General features: G+C 46.3%; 2 long non-coding RNA genes across 5 annotated transcripts in view; one reads left to right on the top strand and one right to left on the bottom strand.

Annotated features, from left to right (window-relative positions):
* LOC141276542 (uncharacterized) overlaps window positions 1-17,093 on the top strand; it is a 183,566-nt gene that overhangs the window by 153,100 nt on the left and 13,373 nt on the right. For all 4 annotated transcript variants that reach the window (XR_012326341.1, XR_012326343.1, XR_012326342.1 and 1 more), the window contains exon 2: window positions 11,876-11,969. This is a non-coding gene — a long non-coding RNA (uncharacterized lncRNA). The remainder of the gene's footprint in view (window positions 1-11,875; window positions 11,970-17,093) is intronic.
* Window positions 5,127-17,093, bottom strand: part of LOC109551346 (uncharacterized) — a 123,149-nt gene continuing 111,182 nt past the window's right edge. The window contains exon 4 of the long non-coding RNA XR_002178114.3: window positions 5,127-5,226. This is a non-coding gene — a long non-coding RNA (uncharacterized lncRNA). The remainder of the gene's footprint in view (window positions 5,227-17,093) is intronic.

The following is a 17,093-nucleotide window of genomic DNA, read 5'->3' as shown; positions in this document are numbered from 1 at the left end:
CCAGCAGAGACCAGAAAAAAGGCTCACTGGGCCCTGCATACCTGTAAACTGTGAGCTAAGTAAACGCTTGTCAATTTTAGACACTAAAGTACTGGGTACTTTGTTACGTAATAAAAGTTAACTCATACAAGTCAACGCAACTCATACACGTGAATGCAATTTACATATTTCAAAACCAGTTTATCTTGGAAGATTCCCTAGAAAGTTATTTTGTTTAAAGTTAGATGTTTTGAAATCTCTTATGTCTGAATTGGACATTTCATAAGCCCCATGTTTACAATCGCGTAAAATTATAAGGGTGGTCTAAGACCCTTGACCCTGCCAACAGGAATGTCCTAGGCTTACCTCACTAGGGAGGGGGGCCGCCTTTTATTTAGGCCTGGATCCTTGAAAAGATCCTGCACCTTCATTAGAGTTCATCAGGCTGCCCCAGCCCAGTGGACAGTCGAAAGCACACAGCTCTGTCCTTAATGAGCTTCATAAAATCGTCACTTCCCAAATAATTGACTTCCAACTCACTGCCACTCAGTCATTATCAAGAGCGCAGTATTTGTGGAAGAGCGTCTGAAGGCTACAGCACCCATTCTATCCTCCTGGTATTCTAAGTGACATCCCTGAGTTAGGCCACATCATCAGAGAATGAAAGGACCATGCTGATTCGGCCCTCAAAGAATTGCTTTTATTGAACTTCACTTTGGCATCCAGCCCACTTTCCTATCCTATGGGACTTAAGGAAAAGCCCGTGAAATCCAGTATTGTCTTTGATCTGATGATAGGGCTAGGGGCCTTATCCAGCATGCCTTCATTGTTAGGACGAGCGGTGTAACTCTCCTGAGGGGCTGGTCTGTGTTTCCTCCATGGTTCCTGTGGTTCATGTCACTGACATGCCTTCCCACTTGTCTGGGCAGCTCAGAGCAAAACTGAGTGGTTGAGATTCTTGTAAAACAGTGTGTGGCTCAGATCCAGGCATCATCAGACTACCTTCTCACCTGTAGCTTCTCTGCCTGCCATCTACCTCAGATCTGAACTGATGGCCTGGACCAAGGGGGTCATCTCAGTGGCCCTGGAGGCAGAGTTATGAGGAATCACATGGGTCTAAGCTTACACATTCAGCCTTGTTCACCTGGTGAGTTACCCACCAAGCAAATCAGCCATGGGCTTTCAGGCATGGAGGAAGTGGAGGGGGAGATAGGGAAATCTGCCATGGTTAAGTCCCTCAATATAGCAGGAATTATGTATATGCTATTTATCCTCAAAACAACTCGGCGAGTTGGCAATTATCATCTGCATTATCCAGATGAGGAACGTGAGCGTCAGAGAAACCGTGACTCCCCTAGAAATTGCACAGCTGATTGGCAGCAAAGCCAGGAGGCAAACTTGAGTCTAATTCTGAAGTCCATGTTCTTTCCTCTAACCTAGGATTGGCAAGCCAGGACCCATAGACCCAACCCAGCCTGCCCCCTGTTTTCGTAAATAAAGCCTGATTGTAGCACAGCCACACCCACTCGTTTACATATTGTCTGTGGCTGCTTGCACATGGCAATAGCAGAGTTGAGTAGCGGCCGGCCGCAGAGACCACGTGACCTAGTATCTTCACTATACATTCCTTTACAGAGAACGTTTGCTGACCATTGCTTGAAGCAAAGCGCTCTAGACAAATGACCCTTCTGTCTTAAAGAAGAGTCATCAGAATCACCTGCGGGGGGGGGGGGGGGCGGGTGTTTTTTAGAAATGCAGATTTCCAGGCCCCCTTATGCCTCCCAAGTTAGACACCTCCAGGTTGGAAGCCTGAATCTGCACTTTTAACACACACTCCCCTCCCCCACACCACCACCACCGCCACCAAGTGCTTCTGACAGCCCCTGCAGTTCAGGAACTACAGCCCAGCCCAGGGACTTAACGTCCCCAACAGCCCTTGACCTGACTGTAGGTTTGCAAACTTGGGAGCTTCCAGGGTGAAATCTGCAACTAGTCCTTGTACACAGAGGCTAAGGAGAGACCGCCCCAGACTGGCAGGTGGCAAGGCAACTTATACACGAGGCTCGTCTTGGGCGCTGCAAGATGGTGGACCTCCTTCCCCACCCACCAGAATCTTAAAGCTCATGTCGAGGCCTTAGCGGGGCTCAGTCACACACCACCATCCAGATGATCTAAACACACACTACTCTCTCAAGGCTGTGTCCTTGGAACAGCTCCCATTGTGGGAACAGTGGGCAGAACGCACATTCCAAGGACAGGGGAGGGGTGAGGAGCCTCTAATTGCCCGGGTCCAGCTCAAGGGTCAACCTACAGTCATGTCCTCTCAGGGACCTTCTCCAATACTGATGGGCATTAAGAGATAACTACCCCAGCTCCCTTGTTCCCTGGGGGAGGGAGAGCAACAATGAGGCTTGTTCTGCACTGGCTCCCAGAGACCCCAGCAGGGCCGAGCCCCAGCTGCCCACAGTGGTAATTTTCTCAACCCTGCACCCTTTACTGCCATCTTTCCCCCCATCCCCCGTCTCGCTTTCCCTCCCCTACTGGTGCTTCTGGGATCACTTCCTAAACACAGTCCTTGGCCTCGAATCCTCTCAGGCTCTGCTCCTGGGAGGCCCCCTCAAAAGAGACAAGAGCCAGAGACAATGAGATAATTATGAATCTTGGTTAGATTTTAAAATGCCATAGATACAAGTAATAATCGTCGCATTCCCACCAGGGATCATATTCTGTGTTCGCCCCAGAAAGGGCACAGGGTAGGAAAGAGTGAGGGGCAGGATGAGGAACCAAGCTGCAGAAACGAGTGAGATATGGTCCCCACCTCACACAGAGTTGACAATTTAGTTGGGGCCAGGGGAGCTGACCTACGATAACACAGAGAAATAGAAAAAGCAGGAAACAGAAGATGCATCAAGCCAGCCTTAGGTCTCCAAATTAGACCCTTGCATTTTCCACTAGGAGCAGGGGCCACCAGCAGCCACTGCTCCTGAAGTGGAGGTCCTCCAAGCCTCCTGGGTCTGAAGGAAGCAAAGTCTATAAGATGTTTCCACAGGTCATTATTATGTTTCACCTTCAAAAGAGCCTTATAGGGGCTTCCCTGGTGGCGCAGTGGTTGGGAGTCCACCTGCCGAGGCAGCGGACACGGGTTCGTGCCCCGGTCCAGGAAGATCCCACATGCCACGGAGCGGCTGGGCCCGTGATACGTGGCTGCTGAGCCTGCGCGTCCAGAGCCTGTGCTCCGCAACGGGAGAGGCCGCAACAGTGAGAGGCCCGCGTACCGCAAAAAAAATAAATAAAAGAGCCTTATTGGTAAATGGGAATAGTATTATCGTCGTTCATGCCATTTTTCATGTCAGGGAAACATGAGAGGTCCAAACGTGTACAAGTCAGAGCACAACTAGCTCACAAGTCCTGCTGCTGCTCTGTGTTGCACAGACTTAGCTAAGGGTTGAAGTCAGCCAGGACCCCAAGCTTCTAGGAGTCTTCTTGGCTAAGCTAAACTGTTGATTTCTGCTGAGGGAATACATAAGACACCACCCTGGCCCCAGCCAGCTCTGAACCCCGGGGAGGGGCACATCTCCAGAAGGAAGGGTTCCTGGCGGCTCAAGTCTGAGCCCAGCTGAGAATGGAGACTCAGTCTCCACCTCAGGAAGAGGGATTTTCCCAGCTCATCTCCTAACCTCACCTACCAAAGCTCGTGTTTTCTACCTCTTTACCTGCACACCCCCAGTCTGGCCTGGCCCCTCTACTCCCAGCGGACACCTCCTGCCCCCAGGGAACCAGAGGGATAGCAGAATTCTGGTTTCCATATCAACACCGCCAGGTTCACAAGGCAACGAGGGCCTGCCTTTTCACTCAGCTCAGTGTAACTGTCGGTGGCCACGGTAATTTCAAGTCAGCCTATGAGGTGAATTTGCCTGCTGCTTTCTCTGCACAGAAGCCCCCAGCATGGAAGAAAGGTGAGTCATCAGCCCAAACCACCCCATTAAGCCAGGTTCAAATCCGGTGGTCCTGAGTTTTCCCACTCACACCTGAGGAGGCCCATTAAATGGTTCATCATCTAAAAATCAATCCACGATCTCTGCGTAGCTCATGGGCAGCGTCAACTTCCAGCCTTAGCCAGCATGTGCTGATACTCCAGTAAGGGCTGGGGCTCCCCAAGTCCTCTCTCTCCACCCTGCCCCCAGGTTAAAGGGGGGTGGGCAGGAAGGGGAGACACAGGCACCAGCTCCAAGGAGGGAGCCAGGCAGTTAGACCTGTACGGGTGGTTGGTTATCAGGAAACACTGGTCCTTGTGTCCAACTTCCAGTTCAGAGGGAGTTTTGTTTTGTTTTGTTTTGTTTTTTCGCGGTACGCGGGCCTCTCACTGTTGCAGCCTCTCCCGTTGCGGAGCACAGGTTCCGGACGCGCAGGCCCAGCGGCCATGGCTCACGGGCCCAGCCGCTCCGCGGCATGTGGGATCCTCCCGGACCGGGGCACGAACCCGCGTCCCCTGCATCAGCAGGCGGACTCTCAACCACTGCACCACCAGGGGAGCCCCAGAGGGAGTTTTGACAGCCTCCTTGGTACCTATCAGAGCCGCGTCCTGAGAGGCAAGAGTGGTCTTCCCAACAGGAGTACCCTGCCCTCCCCAAGCCTTCAAACACTTGCTCCAAGGTCTGCCTTATAATGAGATCTTATTCACTGCCAGAGTCTCAATTAAAAGACCCCTCATCTCTGATGCTGGCCCTGCTTGGGGGCTCCGGAGACACTGGCTGCTCTACTGCTCCGCAGCTAAAGTCTGGGATGCCTGCCAGTGTGATGCTCTGAAGGAGGGTGGCTGGTGCAGATTCCTGCCCATGTTCAGGTAAGTGCATGCTCACGGGCGGACGGGTCAGTTACTGGCAGCCAAGGTTAGGGGAGGGCTTTCAGCATAATTTTTAATCCATTGCATTTGGACAACATATTAAAACGTTTACTATGTGGATGGCACATTCCAACATCCTTATTAGAACAAGTGGACCAACAAAGGAGCAAGAGAGCAACTGCCAGCATTGAATTGAATTGAGCACTTTCTACATATTATATTATCTAATCCTAACCACCACCCTATGAAGTAGACTGTTTTTTACAGGTAAGGAAATAAGGTTCAGAAGAGGGAAGTGACTCACCCAGGGTCACACAGCCAGGAAGCAGTGCTGCTGGAATTTGAACCCAGAACTCTGCGACTCCAAATCCCGTCTTGGTAATACTGTTCCATGCTGCCTAAACCTGGAAGAGAAAGTTAAAAGGCAATTTTAAAGGCAGCAGTCCACACGCAACCACCCTGCACAGGGGATTGGTCAGATTAAAGAGTCTCTCGCATTAAAGGAGATGGGGACAGGGAAAGATGGGAAGTTTGCAGTAAAAAGTGAACCAGAGGGCTTCCCTGGTGGCGCAGTGGTTGAGAGTCCGCCTGCCAATGCAGGGGACACGTGTTCGTGCCCCGGTCCGGGAAGATACCACGTGCCGCGGAGCGGCTGGGCCCGTGAGCCATGGCCGCTGAGCCTGCGCGTCTGGAGCCTGTGCTCCGCAACGCGAGAGGCCCACGTACCGCAAAAAAAAAAAAAAAAAAAGTTAACCAGAGCCACCTGAAAACCTCAGTGTCACTAAGATGGGATTTCTCTAATCAGAATAAGGGTGCAGACAGGAAAAGTCCAGGATGAGGAGTGACAGTAGTAGGCTGTGATTTCACCTGTCGAATTCAAGCTATCGGTGTAATTAATTTTTGTTGGTCCAGAGCCTCGGGAGTTTCGCAGGTGAAATCTGAAACCCGTCCGCATTCAAGGGCAGACCGCAGAAGGAGGTGGCCACTCCAGACTGGCAGGAAGCAGATTTAATAAGCAAGGAAACTTACTTAGGAGCCTTGTCTCCAGCGCGGCAAGATCTCTGAACCCGCCCATCAGAATCTTAAATGTTTAAATAGAGGCCTTAATGGGGTTCAGCCACGTACACCGTCCAGATGGTCTCAACACCTTACTCTCTCAGGGCTGCATCCTTGAAAATGGCTCCCACAGTGGGAATGGCTGGCGGAACTTACATTCCAAGGACGGAGGGGGGAGGGGGGAGGGGGAGGAGCCTCTGATTGCCCTGGTCCAGCTCACAAGTCAACCTGCGGTCATGTCCTCTTCCTGACCTCCTCCAACACCATGGAACTCTCCATCTGCCCACGACTGTTATATGAGTGAAAAGTAAACACCTGGCAGTACCAGCGAGGGGGTCTGGAGTCAGGGTGCTCACTTAGCCTGCATGACCACTGAGAAATTGGGGTCTGGGCTCACGCCATGCCTGTTGGAACTGGGGCGGCTGGGGACAGTGCTGGAGAGCGGTTGTCCAGCAAGGCCACAGTGAAATGGGGGGAGGACACAGCCCATAAAGGTGACATGTGTAGGAATCAAGGCAGAGGAGCTGGTCTGTATAATCAGGAGACTGGTTGCACACAGGGGAGATGGGAAAAGAACTGACCAGATTGGGCATAAGGCAAGCCAGGTTTCTCGCTGTCAGAGAAGGAACATACAAATATGGAAAGGAGGGAGGCTAGGAACTAGATTGGAACTGGAGATGTCACCATGAACTCACAATGCTTAATGTCTACAAATGAATGTATGACCAGAGTTTAATCGTGAAGAAACAACAAACGGAATAATCTGAGAAACATTCTAGAAAGTATAATCTGAGTAACATTCTAGAAAGTATCTGGCCTGTGCTCCTTACAAATGTCAAAGGTATGAAAGACAAAGATATGAAAGACAAAAAACTGAGGGACTATTCCAGACTGAAGTGGACTAAAGAGATGTGACAACTAAATGCAATGCAGGATCCTGGACCAGAAACACAAGGGTGCTTATAAAGGATGTTTATTGAGGTAATTGGCAAGATTTGAATGAATCTGTGGATTGCATAGTACTACTGTATCAATGTTAATGTCATTGTTTTTATATTTCTACTGGGGTCAGGTAAAATAGTCTTTGTTTGGGGAAAATACACACTGAAGTATTGCAATATTTAGAAGTAATTAGCCATGCTATCTGCGCTTACTCTCAAATGGTTCAGAAAAGTATACAGAGAGACACAGAGAAAAAGAATAAGGCAAATATGATAAAATAGTAACAACCGGAGAATCAGATTAAGAGTATACAGAAATGCTTTGTTCAATTCTTGCAACTTTTCTATAAATTTTAAATTATATATTAAAAATTTGTAGAGACATTTTATTGTGTTCATTACTGCAGCCTAGCCTACACTAGCTAATATAGTAATGTAACTTTTCTAATAGGAGTTACAGTGTATCACTAACATAATAAATATTTATTGAGAGCCCTCTGTGTGCTAGGCACTGTGCAAGGGATATAGAACTAAAGAAGACAGGCATGGTCCCTGCCCTCCTGGAGCTTCCAGTGAGATAAGGTAGATATTAAACAAATTATATAATTTGTATCACAGTTATGGTAAGTGTTGGGAGAAGGCTTTACAACAGGGTGATCTAATCTCATCTGGGAGTGTCAGGGAAGTTTTCTCCAAAGAAATGGTGTTTAACAATTAAAGGAAGTTATCCCAGGTAAAAGACATTGACTGCAGTTGAAATAGGAGTGCTTAAGTGTTCAATATCCTATCATGATATTTGCAAGGTCCTGGACCTCCCCAAATGAAACTATTATTTTCTCGTGAAAATGTTAAGAAAATGTCAGTGCTTACTCTGAGTCCACCCAAAGATTGTCCTTGATATTGGAATAATTTTAAATTCCCTGATTCTATCCTCACCACATTATAATGTATTATTTATACTGCAACCAGAGAATTCTTTTGAAAACACTGATAAGACAATCTCTCTCTCAGCTTCAAACCCTCCAAAGATTTTCCGTCTGTATCTGTTATCTATCGCCTCAATAATACTAGATAGCAAACAACCACAAAACCCCAGTGGGATATAACCACCAATATGAGAGGTTCTGCTGATTGGGTTGGGCTCAGCTGATCTTGATTGGGTTCAGGCAATATACCCAAGGGGTCAGCTGCACGTTGTTAGATCCCTCAGCTGGGATATTGGATTGCCCCAGCCACTGCTCCATAGTTCCATCCTCCAGCAGGCTGGCCAAGGCAGAGGAGCAAGAGGGAGTAAGCCTAATCAGGCAAGTGTTTCTCAAGCCTGCACTTGAATTCTGTTTGCTAACATACCATTGTTGAAAGCAAGTGGCACGGCCAAGCCCAGAATCATATGGAAAGGCAGTGCTAATGATGCCAAAATCTTGGCTCTCTGTGCACCGGTGCTGAAAAGAAATAAGGAGACAGTTCTGGAGGAACGAGGAAAACGGCTTTAATCTTTGCCTGGCAAAGGGAGTAACACAGCAAGCTAGCATCTCAAGAACTGTGCCCCTCCCTTCCCTGGGGAATAGGGAAAACTTATATAGCCTGGGTCTCGTGGTCTGGGGTAGGTATAAGGCTCAAATTAATGAAGGTCTTGCATTTCTTTCTTCTGAAAATTCATGGCCAAAGCTGGCATCAGGTGGCTCAGCAACTGGGTCTGATTTCCCTGAAGTTATCAGCCATGACCTTCTTTCTGAGATGAAGAGTGCTACAAGGGAGTATAGGGGGAGAAGAAATGCCAGGTGCAAAGGGTAATTCACATGGAGTCAGAGGGTAATCAGCTTTGTGAAGGACAAGTCTAGCTACAAGTGTTTGTTAGTAGTAACAGCCTAAGAATAATCAAGATTGCTTAACTCTTACAGGCCTGTTTATGTTGTTTCCCCAGCCTGTTCACTGGTTCCTTATTTTTCTTGTTTATCAGAAAAGTCTCATTTCTGTTTTCGCTGCAACAGATTCCCCACTGCTAGTTCATTCCCTCCATATCAATGGAGGAAGGGAAATGGGCATCGTTCTTGTCTAGCTAAGGACAAAACTTCAGTTTTGCTCCATTTGACAAACACAAGCTCTCTGGCCCAGGGGCCCATCTATCTCCTACTTCACTAAGTTACATGACAACAGTCACGCATATAAGGAGGAGTGAAGAACTGGGGTCATAGCATCTCACATAGAACAAAATCCAAGTGCCTCACCAAAGCCTACATGATCTGGCCCTCCTGACCTCAGATGTCATCTTGCTTTATTGATTGCTAATTTTCAGTGTTTAGCATAGAGCCTGGCACATAATAAGTGTTCAATAAATGTTTCTTCACTGAATGAATGAATGAACGAATGAACATTGTGTTCTTCCCTTGACATGTGCTGATTAATTGGGCATTAACTTGTCTCTAAAAAATTCAACATGGTTGTTTTCTTCACTTCTTTTTAGTTTCAGTGTATATCATAGATATCATTATGAATTGGGCTTTATTTTAAGGTACTAATTTGATATCTACCCCATAAAGCTTCTGCAAAGGTGATAGCATGCTGGTGCCTCCTTGCAGTAAATACTTTAGGATTAGAGAAGGAAGAGGACTCAGCTTGTAGACAAATCAGAAGAAGGATTAGATTTCCCCAAACCATTGTTACTGCAATACCTCTGACAGAATGACTGAGTTAGGAGCTTGTTATCTCCTGGGATGTTCTGGGCCTGTAGTCTAAGTTTTGGGAGCCTTGCACAGTTGAATGGTTTTGGTAAATCCTGTACTCCAACTTGTTTCTTCTGGGAGAATGTTAAAGAGTTACTATGGATTCTAAAGCCCAGGCTGGGGGACTTCCCTGGTGGTGTAGTGGTTAAGAATCCACCTGCCAATGCAGGGGACATGGGTTCGAGCCCTGGTCTGGGAAGATCCCACATTCCGCAGAGCAACTAAGCCCGTGCACCGCAACTACTGAGCCTGCGATCTAGAGCCCACAAGCCACAACTACTGAGCCCACGTGCCACAACTACTGAAGCCCGCACACCTAAAGCCCATGCTCCACAACAAGAGAAGCCACCGCAGTGAGAAGCCACCGCAGTGAGAAGCCCGCGCACCGCAACAAAGTGTAGCCCCCTCTTGCCGCAACTAGAGGAAGCCCACGCACAGCAACAAAGACCCAACGCGGCCAAAAATAAATAATTTTTTTAAAAAATAAAATTTTTAAAATAAAAATAAAGGCCAGACTGTCACTTTCACATCTGGGTTTGTTCACTCTGTGTCCCCAGCACATCGCTTAGGGGGCAAGAAATAAGTCTTTGTGGAGTGAATGAATGATCCAGGTAAAATGAAGTAAGATAATGAGAATGAAGAGAATATTAAAAATGACAAAAGAGTAGTGGCAGAACTTGGGAACTGATTTGATTAAGGATATAGAGGTGGCCAATGAAGTCAGTGAGCACCTCTGGTTCTTTGGAATCTGGGGGCCCACAAGCCAAATTTGCAAAGTTCTTCAGAAGTCAGGAATGAGGTAGCCAATTCTCTTCAATGCCCTGGCCATAATCCCCAAGACCCCATACCATTTCTGTGCACATCAGCCTCACTTCCAGCGCTGACAACTACGTCTCTGCCAGTGGCCTGCCTTCAGGCTTTTTGTCACTGTGAGAATCCACCAAGCACCAAGTTAACATCCCCTAATGAGTGTGGAGGTGTAACTGTCTCAGCTCCCTCACCCTTTGAGATAAATCTGATGTGTGTGTTTTTCGAGGTCTCTCAAAATTTCCCCCATGGAATTAATCTCCAGTTACCTAGTATGGTAGCTGGATTAATAACTCATTCTCTATTTACTACCTTTCCTTTTTAGATTAACTCCCCATCTACTTGTATTCTTTACAACTCCCAATAAAATGCTTGCACTTGAATCCACAGCTCACAATCTACTCTGTGGGAAACCCACACTAAGACATAGGTTGTGAGTAAAGCAATCCCAGTAGGAGAACTAAGCTCCAGCAAGACACACCTTGCAACTCACACGGGAGAACTGAAGGGACCCCCTTCTGCTCCCCCAACCCAGCGTGTCCCTTTCCCACTCATCCTCAGTCTCATTTCTAAAGATCCCAAAGCGCCCTGAATGTGCAGCTTCGCTATTTATTTCACAGGATGCAGAATCCATTTTTGTTTTCTCTCTTTCCAGACAGTTGGTTTGTTTTAATGGACTGCTCTTCCGCCTCTACATAATTCTTCTCTAAATTAAATTCTCTCCTCAGCCCCACATAATACACACTGGGCTGTCAGCTCATTACTTTTACATCCTCTCTTGTTCCGTTTATGCAAAGGTTTAATTAACTATGAATTGCTGTGTAGGCAACAGGAAAAAGCCCACCCCCCAGGCGGCTGTGTGACTCAACTCTGTGAGGAAAGAGAAGCAATAGAGTGCTGTGGGAAGGGGCCAGAGGTGAGGAGACAGCATGAAGATTTTCATCCTCTCTCTACCATTTTCAGCTACTAAATATGTATTAAGTTGCTGCTGTGTGCTTGTCATCATTCTAGGTGTGAGAGTGGTGAATCAGAGCATGGGCCCTGACTTCACAGAGTTTACAGTCTGCCGGGGGGAATAGATTGTCTTAGGTTATCTATTGCTGTCTAACAAATTGCTTCAAACAACAATAAACATTTATTATGTATTACATTTTCAATTCCAGTATCTCAAATGGGATCACATATGGGTCAGGCGCTCAGGAGCAGCTTGACTGGGTGGTTCTCGCTGAAGGTCTCTTGTGAGATTGCAGTTAGAGTCATCTGGGCTGCAGTCATCTGAAGGCTTCACTGGGAAGTCCTTCACATGGACTGTTGGATCCATGCCCAAGGTGGGCCATTCACATGGCTGGCAAGTTCATCCTGGTTGTTGGCAGGAGCCCCCAGTTACTCTTCATGTGGGTCTCTCCCTGAGATGCTTGAGTGTCCCCATGGCAAGGCTGCTGGATTCCCAAAGCAGGGCAGAGTTATGCCCTTTCTGATGTAAGCCTGAAAGTCATACATCATTTCTTCTACATTCTGTCACACAGACCAGCATGATTCAAAGTCGGAAGAGACTGCACAATGGAATGAATACTGGAAGGTGAGGATCACTGGGCGCCATATTGGAGACTGTCTATCACAGTAAGTAAACAAAGAAAGTCGGCAATAATTGCACATTGTGATCAGTGATATTAAGAAAATAGAGTAACGTTGATAGTGACTGGCCAGGGACAGCAGGTTACACGGTGAAGGGGGTCAGGGAAGGCCTCTTTCTAGCTGTGTAAAACAACAAAATTTCCCTAGCCTTTTTTAACCCTCAGTGTACTCATTTATGAAAGGGAAACAATAATCATTCCTAGCTCACAGGGTGGTGTGAGGCTCAAATGGGACCAGAAGTATGAACATTCAATTGTTATTTTACTTTCTGCACTTAAGTGGTTACATTTCTGCTTCCAAAAGACCAATAACCTTAACTGGGATAGGTGGGTGGTCCCTTTGCTGCCAGCTTCTGAAGGAAAATCCTAGAAACATTTGGGCAGAGACCAGAGCTCCTAGGACCCCGCTGAGCTACACAGCCAGCAAAAGAGAAACTTGATTGTTCTCTGGCTTCCAGCTAAGAAAACACATTTGGCTAAAAAATATTTGTCAAGCTCCTGTGTCCTGCATGAGGCTTAGATATTGGCAGGTTTGATTCATCCCTCTGGCAAGGACATCTCTTTCACAAAATTTCAGCTCAGTCAGTGCTGGACAGAATAAACAAATTCTAGAATTCACAATTCTGGATATAAAAGACAGGCACAGCTGGATTTTGTCTTTTTTCTACCCCCTGTCCTGGGCAGGAAATTAGAGTCAGGATCCATTCCCGGAGCTCCCTCTGCTTTATTTTGCCAACGGCTGTACATGTTCAAGCTTCTATCTCCTCGTTAGCAAAAGGAGGTATTCTGACCATCAGCAAAGATAAAATTATGATGATACACAATGCTCAAGATGGTGTAAGAAATGGACAATGTTCTATAGGACTGAAGGGAGTAAAAACTGGATTGACCAGTCTTGGAGGCAAACTGACAATCGTGGAAATAATTAGAAGAAGCCTTTTTTTTTTTTTTGTGGTACGTGGGCCTCTCACTGTTGTGGCCTCTCCCGTTGAGGAGCACAGGCTCCGGACGCACAGGCTCAGCGGCAATGGCTCATGGGCCCAGCCACTCCGCGGAATGTGGGATCTTCCCGGACCGGGGCACGAACCCGTGTCCCCTGCATCGGCAGGCGGACTCTCAACCACTGACCCAGAAGAAGCCTTTTTAAAAAGCATATCCTTTAGGGACTTCCCTGGTGGTCCAGTGGTTAAGACTCCACACTTCAAATGCAGGGGGCGTGGGTTCGATCCCTGGTTGGGGAACTAGGATCCCACATTCCGCATGCCATGGCCAAAAAAAAGAAAGAAATCAATATAATAACCTAATTGTAATATAAAGGTGAAATTAAAGTGAAGTAATTTTTTTTTTAAATTACCCTTTGAAGGAGCAATTCCACACATGGAATTTATCCTGATGAAATAATTAAGGATGTGTACCAAGTTGTAGGTATTTACATGGAAATATTTCTATAATATTACATTTTTTAAAGAATTTTGCAAGATAATATATACAATATGATCCTATGTTTTTAGAAAAGGATATAGATATAGACATTTGATCAACACAGTGATGAGAGTTCTTTTTTTTTTTTTGCAGTACGCTGGCCTCTCACTGTTGTGGCCTCTCCCGTTGCGGAGCACAGGCTCCGGATGCGCAGGCTCAGCGGCCATGGCTCACGGGCCCAGCCACTCTCCGGCACGTGGGATCTTCCCGGACCGGGGCACGAACCCGTGTCCCCTGCATCGGCAGGCGGACTCTCAACCACTGCGCCACCAGGGGAGCCTGAGAGTTCATATTTTAATCTTGCAGACAACAGAGATTTTTTTTTAGCTTACATCAAAAATTTTAAAAAATTGATCATGTAGTTAGTCTCAAAGACAGTCAATAGGGCTTCCCTGGTGGCGCAGTGGTTGAGAGTCCGCCTGCTGATGCAGGGGACACGGGTTCGTGCCCCGGTCCGGGAAGATCCCACGTGCCGGAGAGTGGCTGGGCCCGTGAGCCATGGCCACTGAGCCTGCGCATCCGGAGCCTGTGCTCCGCAACGGGAGAGGCCACAACAGTGAGAGGCCCGCGTACCGCAAAAAAAAAAAAAAAGACAGTCAATAAATTTCAAAGAATTGATATCATAAGTTCATATTCTATGATAGCAACAGAATTCAATTTTTTTAACATCTTTATTGGAGTACAATTGCTTTACAATGGTGTGTTAGTTTCTGCTTTATAACAAAGTGAATCAGCTATACATATACATATATCCCTATATCTCCTCCCTCTTGCGTCTCCCTCCCTCCCACCCTCCCTATCCCACCCTTCTAGGTGGTCACAAAGCACCGAGCTGATCTCCCTGTGCTATGGGCTGCTTCCCGCTAGCTATCTGTTTTACATTTGGTAGTGTATATATGTCCATGCCACTCTCTTACTTCATCCCAGCTTACCCTTCCCCCTCCCTGTGTCCTCAAGTCCATTCTCTACATCTGTGTCTTTATTCCTGTCCTGCTTAGAATTCAATTTTAAATCAACAAAATGCTTACTAAAAAGGAAAATATCATTTTGTGAATTAAGAAACAATCTTTAAGTGACCCATGGGATATAGAGGAAATCACAAGGGAAATTACAAAATACTGGGAACTGAGAAGCAATGAAAATATTGCATACCAATCTTGTAGCATCCTACAAGCTAAAACAGGACATCAAAGAAAATGTGTAGGCTTAATAAATTATCAAAGAAAGACATATGGCTTAGACTGGGACCTGTACCTTAATATCTATGCCCCCTCTTTCCTGTAATAATAAAACCTCTGGTTTCTAGGTAGGCACATGGCTGCTCAGAATGAAGACCACCCTTCCCAACCTCTCTCATAGTTAGAATGGCCAGTGTTGAAGTTCTGCCCAGTGGACTGTAAACAAAAGTAATATGTACAGTTTTCTGATCATATCCTCAAAGTGACTTCTTGACACTTTTCACCTTCCTGCTGATGGAAATATAGACATGGTGGCAGTAGGTTGGCTGTGGTATAGTGAATAATTTGTCTGGTCTCTGTCCCAGGTTCCTGGCATAGAACTTCAAAAATCCTAGGGATTTCCTGAGTGATAAGAGCATCTCTATTATGCTAATGAAATGACACATGGTGGAACCCGAGAGAGCTTCAGGATAGGGGCTGGTCACTAGAAAGACCAAGCACAAGCTAAGACTTTTAAGCACCCAACTTCTGGGGAGAGGGCAGTGGGCAGGGTATTGAGTTCAATCACGTGGCCAATGATTTAATCAATCGTGCCCATGTAATAAAAACTCTGAACACCAAAGCTCAGAGGAGCTTCCTGATTGGTGCACACACTGCTGTGCTGGGAGAGTGATGCACCCTTGAATCCGTGGCATTGGCCATGGAAGCTCTGCGTTAGGACCCTTCTGGACCTCTCCCTATGTGTATCCTTTTGAAATTATAATCATAAATATCATACTTTCAGTGGTTCTGTGGATCATTCTAGTAAATTATCACCCCTGTGTGGAGCTGTGGGAACCTCCTAGACTGGTAGCCAATTGGTCAGAAGTTCAGGTGGCCTGGGGACCCCCTTGCAGCTGCTGTCTAAAGTGGGGGCAGTCTTGTGAAAGGATGAGCCCTTAACTTGTGGGACTGTATTGCAGTCCATCCAATTGGGGTGGATACAGAGTAGCAAACAACTATACCAGTTTTCCCAGTACTGAGGGGTTTCCCTGGGCATTGGACTTTCAGTGCTAAAACCAAGAAAGTCCCAGGCAAACCAGGACAAATCACTCTGTGCTGTGGTGCTTCTAAAGGTATAAGGACAAAGGCAACACCTTGAAGACTGGTGAAGCAAAAAGACAGAAAGATCGTGAGTTCCTAAGGATTTCATGGAGCAGAACTTCCTCCTTATGGACCTGGACTGGCTACTTCTAGCATTTTACATGAGAAAAAAACATGTGTCCTGCTAAAGCCACCATTTCTGTTAAACACAGACTCACCTAATTTGGGTACCTTAAAGTGGAGCGCTGAACATAACAGAGACAAATATCCACGTGGCTTTAGAATACTAACTGGGTGATGGCCACGTTGACTCAGATATTGCAGGTTGGAAAATTAGTAAGCCTTGTTACACAGGGACTAAATCTTTGGCAGAATAGTATTGCACTGCCTTGGAAGATAGAACACAGATTCAATGAGGCTATAGTGCTAGAGGAATACATATATAATATATAGAGTATGCTGGTCTGAGTTAGCACTGCTCGTGGTTTTCAGAGAAGAGATCTAAATCCTAGAGAAGAGATATAAATCCAAAATAAAGCTAGACAGCTAGCACTGAAGCACACTCTGCCTGTGGTTTACAGGCTAAGTTGACCAGGAGTTTATTTGCTTGGGTTTTTTCAGGGTTGAAAATTGCCTCTCTACCTCCCAAATACAGCTATTAGGAGTGATAGCCCTGTAGTGCCAGACTTAGCAGGAGATAAAACCATGGCCCCCAAATGTATTCAACACCTTCTTTTAAGAGATGTTTTTGCCAGAACATTGGAGCCAGCCTCTAGGAAATGATTAGATGAATGAAGTCTTTGTGTTAGGTGCAACTAGTTAGCTGCCACTAAGTTGAAAGAGAGAGTAATGAGCAAAGCACAGAAGTAAATTCAAAACAGAACCTTCAGGTTTAAATTTTTATTTCTAAGAGAAAGAGAGCTGGCTGTGGGTGTTTGACAAAGAATTGACTTGACATGTACCATCAAGAAGTGGGTTTCAAAATCTTTCTAGTCCACAAGGAGAACATGCTCTGAATGGCCCACCTCAAATGTGTCAAGGGAGGATCATGGATAAGAAAGAACATCCAAAATGGTAATGCCAGACGACATCAAAAGATGATGAACTAAAGAGTTCGTCCAAGAGAGGGAATCATACTGGATGGGCAATGGGGTTTGATCAGTCATTAGGGGGCATTTGCTGTTCTGTGTTTCACCTTCCCCGCTGTCCAAATGAGATTTTTTTATGATTGTTTTCCTAACCCTACTTCATCATTGTATATTGGCTATATGAGAGGCAGATAATTTATCTTGTATTTTTTTAAGTCATTGCACCATGAAGAGCCACACATAGACCTAATGGAGAGGACTGTGCATTACCCAGAGATC

The sequence above is a fragment of the Tursiops truncatus genome, chromosome 15, assembly GCF_011762595.2.
Source record: "Tursiops truncatus isolate mTurTru1 chromosome 15, mTurTru1.mat.Y, whole genome shotgun sequence".
NCBI classification, from domain to species: domain Eukaryota; kingdom Metazoa; phylum Chordata; class Mammalia; order Artiodactyla; family Delphinidae; genus Tursiops; species Tursiops truncatus.
Note: the sequence above shows the minus strand (reverse complement) of the source record. Positions and strands in the feature narration are given on the sequence as shown.